Source organism: Capricornis sumatraensis, chromosome 3 (genome assembly GCF_032405125.1).
Source record: "Capricornis sumatraensis isolate serow.1 chromosome 3, serow.2, whole genome shotgun sequence".
In the NCBI taxonomy this organism is placed as follows: domain Eukaryota; kingdom Metazoa; phylum Chordata; class Mammalia; order Artiodactyla; family Bovidae; genus Capricornis; species Capricornis sumatraensis.
In genome coordinates, this window is record NC_091071.1 from 8,053,168 (window position 1) to 8,063,011 (window position 9,844).

Sequence of the window (9,844 nt, forward strand, 5' to 3'; positions counted from 1 at the left end):
CTATCTAACCTCCAAGATCCAACTCAGACACCCTCTCTTCTGCTGAGCCTTGCAGGATACCCCACATAAAGAGAGCTTGTCCCGGGACTTCCCTGGTGGTCCAGTGGTTGGGAGTCTGCCTTCAAACACGGGTTCGATCCCCGGTTGGGGAATTAAGATCCAAACGCCGATGGGCAACTAGAGAAACTCCACATGCTGCAATAGAGACCCAGGACAGGCAAAAAAAAAAAAAAGAAATTCTCTGAAAGAGAGCTCTTCCTGAGCATTCCCCAGGGCACAGTGGGCTCAACACCAAGAGGAAATGTGTCACACACCTTAAATCCAGAAGGAGCTCGACATATTCTGCCATCGTTGTTTACTTCTGGTTTGGTCCCCTCCCCATCAGCGTTTGCCAGGGCTGAACCAGACCCTTCACCAGGGCTGAACCAGACCCTATGCACGGTAGTTTAGATCCTAGAGGCCAAATATGTGTCTTTCAAGTGTCCCTCCTCAGGAATGGAAACGTATCCAAGAACATAGAGAATTCACTGCCAAAAATAAACACCCCTTGGGCTGTTGCAGGAGGTGGTGGGACAGGGACTCTTTCCTCCGCTTCATGGATGAAAAAAGTAAGGCCAGGTGTGGGCCTGCATAAGCTGCTGCTACTGCTAAGTCACTTCAGTTGCGTCCGACTCTGTGTGACCCCATAGACGGCAGCACACCAGGCTCCACCGTCCCTGGGATTCTCCAGGCAAGAACACTGGAGTGGGTTGCCATTTCCTTCTCCAATGCATGAAAGTGAAAAGTGAAAGTGAAGTCGCTCAGTCGTGTCCAACCCTCAGCGACCCCATGGACTGCAGTCTTCCAGGCTCCTCCGCCCATGGGATTTTCCAGGCAAGAGTACTGGAGTGGAGTGCCATTGCCTTCTCCACTGTATAAGCTGGTGCCTGTTAAACAGAAGCTGGAATACTGCCTCCAACCCAGGAGCTTTTCTCCACCTGCTCCTGAGCCTACATTTCTATCACCTGCCAGATAACTGTCCAAGAACACAAGTTTTGTCCTACAGTCTATATAATGATCATGATGATGATGGTGATGATAATAAAAGAACTGGCTTCATCTATCTCTGTATGAGATACTCTCATGTTTCTTACACTGTAATGAGATGCATGGTGAGACATGAGATGCACACACTTGCACGCTGCAGTAACAGAATCGAGGAAGAACAATCACATTACTCAGTAATACCATGTATTAGGAGACTTCCTCCCACTCCCCCCACAAAAACATGTCCTCTACAGTCAGAAAATGAGATAACAGTGCACAAAGAGAGGAGGGAGGGCTCTGAAGGCGAACAGCCCTGCGTGAGGCCTTAGTTTTACCCTCATGGACTTGAGCAAGTGATTTCCTCTCTGAGACAGCGTTCCAAGGGGTGAAGTGGGCATGGAAACACCAGGCTTTGGGATCATCAGAAGAACTTGAAAGAAAAGAAAAAAACATGTATACCTAATACAAACCTAGCACAAAGCATCTCGCACCTACTTTTCCTGAAATAAAAGCATCGCTGCTATTAGTGGCTAGCGACTGGCCTTAGAATTAGGAATTTAAAAATGACGCGTCTCTGTTGGTGGGAACGTAAGATTAAGATTTTTGGAGGAAGTCTGGCAATACCTACTGACATTTAAAGTCATACCTTTTTTTTTTTTTAACAAACACACATACTCCTTTGTACTATTTTTTCCATATGGAAAGTGTCTCACTGTAAGACTATGAAGAATGTTCTCTGTCTATATTGCACATTTCTGTAATTGTCCTTTTTTCTTTTCTGGCTGTGCCACTCAGCTTGCAGGATCTTAGTTCTCTGACCAAGGATCGTTAACCCATGCCCTCTGGAGTGAAACTGAAGAGTCCTAACCACTGGGCTAGCAGGGAATTTCCTATAATAATAGTCTTTTCATAACGAGCACTGAATATTTTTGTAAACAGAAAAAATACACTTTTAGAAAAAATTCATTTCTCCACTTTTTTCTGATTTTAATTTTCAAATGAAACTGACATATAATTAAAAGTTAAGTCTGAAATTACATCATCATTTGACAAGCCATGTGTCAGATCCACAGAGGACCTATTTTCTCCACTGCTATAGGCACGACACCTCAAACAGCACCTGTATATTGGAGGTAGTCACTACCTGTTAAATGAATACTTTTAAAAGGTCATAAATATTCTAGCTCTTCCACTTCTAAGAATTCATTATATAAAAATATTTGTCCAATTGCCAAGAGATAAAGAACAAGGCTAATCCCTGTAGCAGAATTCATAACAGTAAAAGGCCACAAACAAAAAATTTTTTTCAATCACACTGGTTACTGGGCTACTGTTGTTTTTAAAAGGAATGAGGTTTTAAAACAGAAATGAGGTAGCTGTTTCCATCGTGTTATAGAAAGACATCATGTTAAGCAATAAAAAGTAAGACTCACAACAGCATGACTAGTTTCATCTTAATTCTGTCTTAAATTTCAATAGTAAAAAATTCCTGCTGTTTTAAGTAAAAGAACAAAATCTAGGTAATAAGTGTTTTTATATATAAGGAAAAATATCTGGAGAATATATATTACATGACTAGCAGTAACTTTTTTGTCTCAGTGTAAGGCTATGAAGGATGTTCACTGTTATATCACTATCATATTGAGTATTTCTATAACAGTATTTTTTAAAATAATGAGCACTTAGCATTTCCGTAAACAGAAAATATATTTTTATAAAAACTATCATTTTTCTATTTCACTTTTATTCTGATGTTAATTGTTAAATCAATCTGACACCTAAATTAAATCCCATAGCACTAAACTGAGGCCCTTGGGCTTGGGGTGGTTTGGTAGACGGCACACAGTGCTCGTGCCTGAGTTGGTACTAAGGTTCCCTGATACTCCTGGCCCCCACCACCCCATCCAGGGCTCGCCCTTCCAAAGTGTGAGGAAGCAGAGATGTTGCAATGGCAGTTGGGCTCTCTGGAACCATGAAAAGCTCTGCAGTTAAAGAAGCCTCCAAAGGGAGAGAAACTGAAAAAAAAAAAAGGGGGGGGGGATTGCTTAAGAGCTACATTTTTAATGAACTTGAAAAGTTTGCGAGTAAATGTGCTGAATTTGCCAAGCAGTTCTGATTTCAAATGGTCTCTCTCCTAAGTACACATGAACTTTATTTAACTCAGATTCTGATTTTCAAAGAGTTAAGGGATCAATTCAGAGTGACCAGCAGGTCCTAAAATTTCTGGCTTGTCCAAAAACAAACATCTGAAACATCTCATGAATTGTTTACAAACCCATATCACTCAGGAGTTTCACCTGCCTCACTCATGCTGGCTTTGGTCAAAGCTGCTGTTTCCAGGTGCTGAAGTATATCCCTGGGGTCCTTTCACCTCAGACCTACCTGTAACATTTTCAAGTGCTAGACAGGAAGGATTTGGGAAGAGTTACCCATCACTGTGAAGCTGTCAACACTACAACCCAACTGGAAGCCAATATTCCATTCTCTGAAATGCAGACCTATTTTCTTAGACATGATTAAACTAGATATTATTAAAATCATGAGAAGCTCAAGAACTGACCACTCTTCAAAGAGAAAATGAAAATTCCTTAGAGGGACACAAAGAAAAGAAAGTGATTTCTTCTGGGTTCACGGCTTTATTAACTTAGACTTTTGGACTTTTTCCTGATCAAGACAACCCCATAACCACTCAAAAGGGATTTGTGTAGATAGAACTTGTGAGTGGTTAATGAATCAATGTCTTCTCCCTAAACAGGCGGGCCTGTGAACTACAGTAACACAGTGAGGATACTGGATTACAGAGGTTAATTAAACGCTCACTTAGGTGGAATGTCACAGTTCTCAAAGTCACTCTTCAAGACCCTCTCTTTCGAATTTCAACCTGCCTAACAGAGACTGTAAAAACCTGTGGTCCTGCCAAGATGCCAAGGTGTTAGACCCAGGACTAGCCATTCCAGCCCCATCTCCCTTGGTCTTAGCACTATTCTCCACTCCCGCCAAGCTCAGAGAGAAGGCTGTAGTTTGTTGGTCTTAAGAGAGGAGGTAGTCACGTTCTTTGAAGCGGCCCCGAATTTCTCTGTGGTCACCGGCTCACACAATGGTGACTCTCGTGGAGAAATGAAAAAGCAAAATAGTCGAGGTCAAGTGCCCCCGCCGCCCAGGAGACCTCGCCCTTTTACCCAATTGCTCCCAAGAGCAAAGAAGGTCACGGCTGCCCAGCAGAGCCCGGCAATCCCCTGTCTCCCGGTGATGCCGCCGGCACCGAAACCGTTTCCCAGGAGAGGCCGGTCTTGCGGGCTCCCCAGAGTCCACCTGAAGCTGCGCGGCCAGGCTGGGGTCCCACCCACACTCGAGCGCGCCCTACGTGACTGAACCCAAGAACTGGCCGCTTCCTGAGGCCCACTGCACAGACTGAGAAACTGAGGCTCGGAGAGGAAAAGTGGTTTAGCCCGAGGGTGAAGGCGTGGGGGTCTGGAGCCCGAGTTTTCTCACGCCGAGACCCAATTCTCCGTCGACGGGGCCCGTAATGCGCCCTCGGCCGTGGAAACGACGACCCTCAAGCATCCGCAAGAGGTCAGCTCCAGGCGGAGGGGAAGGGCCACCCCCAAGAAGGGCCGAGATGGGGGCCGCGCTTTCCGCGGGAGCGGCGGGCGAAACAGGTAGCCGACCCGGCCTGAGAGCCCGCCCCCGCGCAGGGAGCCCCGGTGGCCGAGGCAGCCAGAAGGCGTCGGGCCCCGGAGCCTCGGCACCCGGAGCCCTGGCGCCCGGACCCCACCAATCCCACCCCAGCGAACAAACGCACTCACCACAGGCGGCCGGCTGCACTCGAGACATCTGAGCAGGACGCAGGCCCACACCACTGAGGCGCTACCACCGCCCGCGCCGGTCGCGGGGGTGGAGGCGTGGCCAGCGACGGCGCCGCTCCGCCCCAACCCGGCCATGAGCTCGCGTCTGGGGGCCAGGCCTCCCCCCTGCGAATCCGCGCTCTTGGTACGGCCCTAGGGGCCACGCCCCCTCAGCGTCCCCGCTTCGCCTAGAGGCCTTGGGAGCCCGGCTCTGTTCCGGGCTGGGCTGCACTGCCCGGGCAGGCGGCGCCCGCGGCCGACGACGCTTTCTCAGGGTCGGTGGCCAGTGAGCTTCGCCACCTGGCCTCCTGCTGACCGCCGATTGCCTGTGTTCGTGGCTTTTTGTCATCCATGGTCCTCAGTTCCCTCGCCTTCGAAAATGGCGAGGCGAGTGTCGGGGTCAGTCCAGCCTAGGGTTGGAATGCTGACCTGCTTTTTGGGTGGGAGGGCAGGAGGTGAGCAAGCTAGGGGCGATGACTGGATCAGAGAGGCGGGAGGGGGCAGAGGGCGCCTCTGGTTTGAGAAGTCTGGCTTCCTTGGTTGAGGGGTAAGACGCCCACCTTGCCTCCTGCTTTGTTACTATGTTACAGGGTTATGAGGATTAAGTGATGTAACTCATGTTCGTAAATAGTTTAGCTTGGTGCGATAGTGCTCTAGAAATGTAAGTTATTATTATAACTATTATTGTTACCGTGTGGCCCCTGCGTTGGAAGCCGGGAGTCTTAACCATTGGACCGCCAGGGAAGTCCCTATTATTAATTTCAGGCTCTGCTACGAATTCCTCTGGAACAGTGGAGGGAAGGGAGGGGCAACTCACTTGCTCAGAACCAGTTCTCCATCTTTAAAAATGAGACCCACCAACGACAACCAAGTATGAATACTTTGAAAACTGTAAAAGCCTGTATAAAGAGAGGATCCTTCCCGTAGCCCTAGTTTTAGGCTTCCTACCTTCCAGTTTGTCCGGAACAGGTCTGATTCACCTCATTAAACCAGTTCCGCCTACAGGTTGCTTAAATGCCAGAGCCTTCAGGGTGGGGCACATCCGTGTCTAACTAAGGGACTGAATGTGTAAGTCTTATATTAGGCCCTCAAGAGTCCTTGTTTCAGTCGCTAAGTCGTGTCCGGCTCTTGGCGACCCCATGGACTATAGCCCGCCAGGCCCCTCTGTCCATGGGATTTCCCAGGCAAGAATACTGGAGTGGGTTTGCCATTTCCTTCTCCAGGGGATCTTCTGGACCCTCAAGACAGCAAGAGGGAAATTCATCTCCCAGACCTCTGATACTCTGTCTCACCTTTCCACCACTTTGTTGAACACCTCCCCTGCATTTCCTAAAGAGGCTTCCGTGAATCCTTGCACTCTGCTTCAGTTCAGTTCAGTTCAGTCGCTCAGCCATGTCCGACTCTTTGCAACCCCATGAATCGCAGCACGCCAGGCCTCCCTGTCCATCACCAACTCCCAGAGGTCACTCAAACTCACGTCCGTTGAGTCGGTGATGGCATCCAGCCATCTCATCCTCTGTCGTCCCCTTCTCCTCCTGCCCGCAATCCCTCCCAGCATCAGAGTCTTTTCCAATGAGTCAAGTCTTCGCATGAGGTGGCCAAAGTACTGGAGTTTCAGCTTTAGCATCATTCCTTCCAAAGAAATCCCAGGGCTGATCTCCTTCAGAATGGACTGCACTCTGCTGATATGAAGCCAAAACACTGCACGTTCAGTTCTCTTTCTCACTGCTAATGGCCTGCTTGGGGCCAGAGATAGGTATCTTCTTTTGCTTTTTCTGGTTGAGCTTGTAACTGAGTCCTATAGATCCCTTCTCCAGGACCACCCTCCCCATCTTCTCATCTTTCCTGCTGTCCCTGCCCTAGTTTAGGCACACCTGGGTTCACCTTTCCCCTGGATGATCTCAACAGTTCCTGTCTCTCATGCCACCTCCAGTTTCTTCTCCACTTGCTGCCAGGGAAACTTCCTCTTCTACTACTCTGCTCACTGCCCTACCTTCCTGTCCCTTACCTTTTTCTTCTCAAAACACACTCTCACTAGCCAGCTGGGGAAAAATGTAAGTTGGATACACACTTCACACCTTACACTAATAAAAACTTCCAGTAGATAAAAGATTTGAACGATTTCTAAAAAAAGGAAGAAAAAGGAGGGACTTCTGCGGTGTTCCACTGGTTAAGAATCTGCCTACCAACGTGGGGAACATGGTTTTGATCCCTTTGGTCAGGAAAGATTCCCCACGCCGAGGGGCAACTGAGGCCATGGGCCGAAAACAAAAGAAGCCACCACAACGAGAAGCCCAAGCACTGTAGCTAAAGAGCAGCCCCCACTCCCCACTACTAGAAAGACTGCATGCAGCAATGCAGACCCAGCACAGCCAAACATAAATAAATGAATGAATTTAAAAAAAAAAAAAAAAAAAGACTCTCTGGGCCACTAATCCCAGTGAAAGAAAAGAGATGAAAAGTCCTGCAAGAAACCCTGGGAGAATTTGTGTTAATCTCCAAGAAACCTTGCTGAATTATTGGTAGAACACAAACCCCTGAAGCCATAAATGACTGAAAAAACTAACTACATAAAAATCAAAACATGATGTGTGACAAAGACCTACCGGCAAAGTCCAAAGGCAAAAGGCAAACAAGGAAGAAATATTTGCAATTGTTGATAATCAATAATCAAAGGACTACTTTCCCTAATAAACAGTCCCTACTAATTAATAAGAAAAGGACTGATTCATATAAATGGACAAAAGATAGGAACCATCAGTTCACAGAAAGAAAAAAACAAAAACATGGCTCTTAACCATGTGAAGAGTTTTTCAACCCCACACATAGAAGAAATGAAAATTAAAAATTGACCAAGATCCCAGTTTTCACCTACAATGACAACAAAATCTGAAAGTTTGATGACTCACGGGGTTGGTGGAACTGAGTGGAAATAGACACTGTCATTTATTGTTGCCACATCCAAACATAAATACCATTCAACTGTAAAGAAGGCAAACAGGGAAGCTCATTGCTGATAGGGAACAATCTCAGATCAATTGCCAAAAGGAAAATTCAAGGTGATGGCCAGTGGGTAGAGAATGTTTTCATCTGTGTTTTAAAAACTATTCTGTGAGAGAAAGTGGAGGGGGAAAAATGTACATACTGTGTATCTGTATTTGGATGTATATGTATGAACTCTCCGGAAAGAAAAAAAAGAGATAGCATTGGTTGTCTCTAGAGAACTAGGACCAGGAGCAAAGGGCGTCATTGTACACCCTTTGTATCTTTCACACTTTGTGCATTATCAGTGTTTTATTTATTCTAAGTCCTACATGAATACTTTAAAAGATTACCCAGACAGCCTCGTCACCGGCCAAGGAACCAACTCTTTTACTGGCTCCCAATATGTAAAGAATAGTGACTGTACACTTCCTTTTTCTTAAATCAAAATTAAACATGTGTGAAGAGGGACTTCCCTGGTGATCCAGTGGTTAAGACTCCTCACTTCCACAAAGGGGGCACGGGTTCAATCCCTGGGCGAAGACTTAAGACCCTGTAAGCCCAACCGCGTGCACCCCCACCAAAAAAAAGAAAGAAGTAAGTAAGTGTGGGGTTGCAAACATCAGTTTCCTGCCAACTCTCCTGTTTCACCTCATCTTCCCTGCCCAGGAAGAATCAACTCCTTACCTCATTTTGGACTTGCTTCTGGTCCTTGTTTCCATGCTGGTAAATAAATGTTTTTGTGGCTGGCTGTTGTCTAAAATTTTAGGTCTTACCTCTAGAGTCCTGCTAATGATGAGTCAGGTTATTAAAACCACAGCCAGCCTCCTCTGCCCACATGTCAACATAATTATTTGTGTACCTGTTTTACATCCTCTATAATCATTTTTATAACTTAAGTAATAGCCTGGGACCTTTATTTCTTTAGTCTTTCACTGCAAGCGATATCTTTTCACACCACACAGCCAAGCAATCAGCATCGGGTCCTCCCCTTTCCTCTGAACCCCTTGCCTCTGCCTCCCCACTTCAGCTGTCTGAACCTCGATATTTTCATTCCTGAGCTTGATAGCATTTGCCGTCTACATAACATGTTCTTTGCTTTGTTTGTCCCTTGAGCCTAAAAGTCAAGTCATCAAGCAGCCTTAGCAGTGTCGTTGCGCTCAGCCGGGCTGCACAGCTGAAGCAAACCACCCTTATGATTACAGGGCTCTTCTTGTGTGTCCTCTTCCTGAAAGTACATTTCCCCTCCGCCAACATGATTTAAAAGAAACAGACTCTCAGTCTCTGCATGGATCTGGTAGATCCAGATTTTTCCTGAGACTCCTGCCAAGGTTCCTGGGCACCCCCAACCCCCATCCCAGGTTGATTACTGTAAAGGATGAGACTGAGTTCCTATCTGTGTTTCAGTTCTCATAAAGGGGCACGACCGTTTGTGGAATGGATGGATGGCCTTAGTCTGGAATGCTAGAGGAGAGTTCAAAACCTGGCCCTAACTTACCTTTCCTGCTTGATCTTTACAATTTTCTTCCACAAATTCTACACTGGAGCAAAACTGGATTCATCCAGTTTTGTACATGCTGTGCATTTTTATGATTCTGCTGAGCCATTAGGAATGTTGATCTCTTCCATGTTTATGCAATATGTCCATCTCCTACCAAAGCTCCCACCTCTGGAAGGTGCTCTGATCCCTCCAGAAGTGATGGCTCCCCACTACTGTCCAGCTCTCCAAAGCCCAGAGTATTTCCTACTTTAAATCATATCTTCAGAGTACCTGTCCCTCATCAGTCTGGAGTCCCTCCAGGGCAGGTCTGTCTCAGAAGACTCCTCTCTCTGCCTCCCCAACCCTGTGCGTGCGAGCGTGTATGTTCAGTCACTCCGTTGTGTCCAACTCTGTGCAATCCCATGGACTGTAGCCCGCGAGGCCCCTCTGTCCATGGGATTATCCAGGCAAGAATACTGGAGTGGGTTGCCATGCCCTCCTCCAGGGGATC

At 46.8% G+C, this 9,844-nt stretch overlaps 1 protein-coding gene across 1 annotated transcript in view; it reads right to left on the bottom strand.

Annotated features, from left to right (window-relative positions):
- Positions 1 to 4,850, bottom strand: part of POR (cytochrome p450 oxidoreductase) — a 54,786-nt gene extending 49,936 nt beyond the window's left edge. The window contains exon 1 of the mRNA XM_068968883.1: positions 4,833 to 4,850. The gene's annotated coding sequence lies outside the window, so the exon portion shown is untranslated. The remainder of the gene's footprint in view (positions 1 to 4,832) is intronic.
- Positions 4,851 to 9,844: the final 4,994 nt, after the last annotated feature.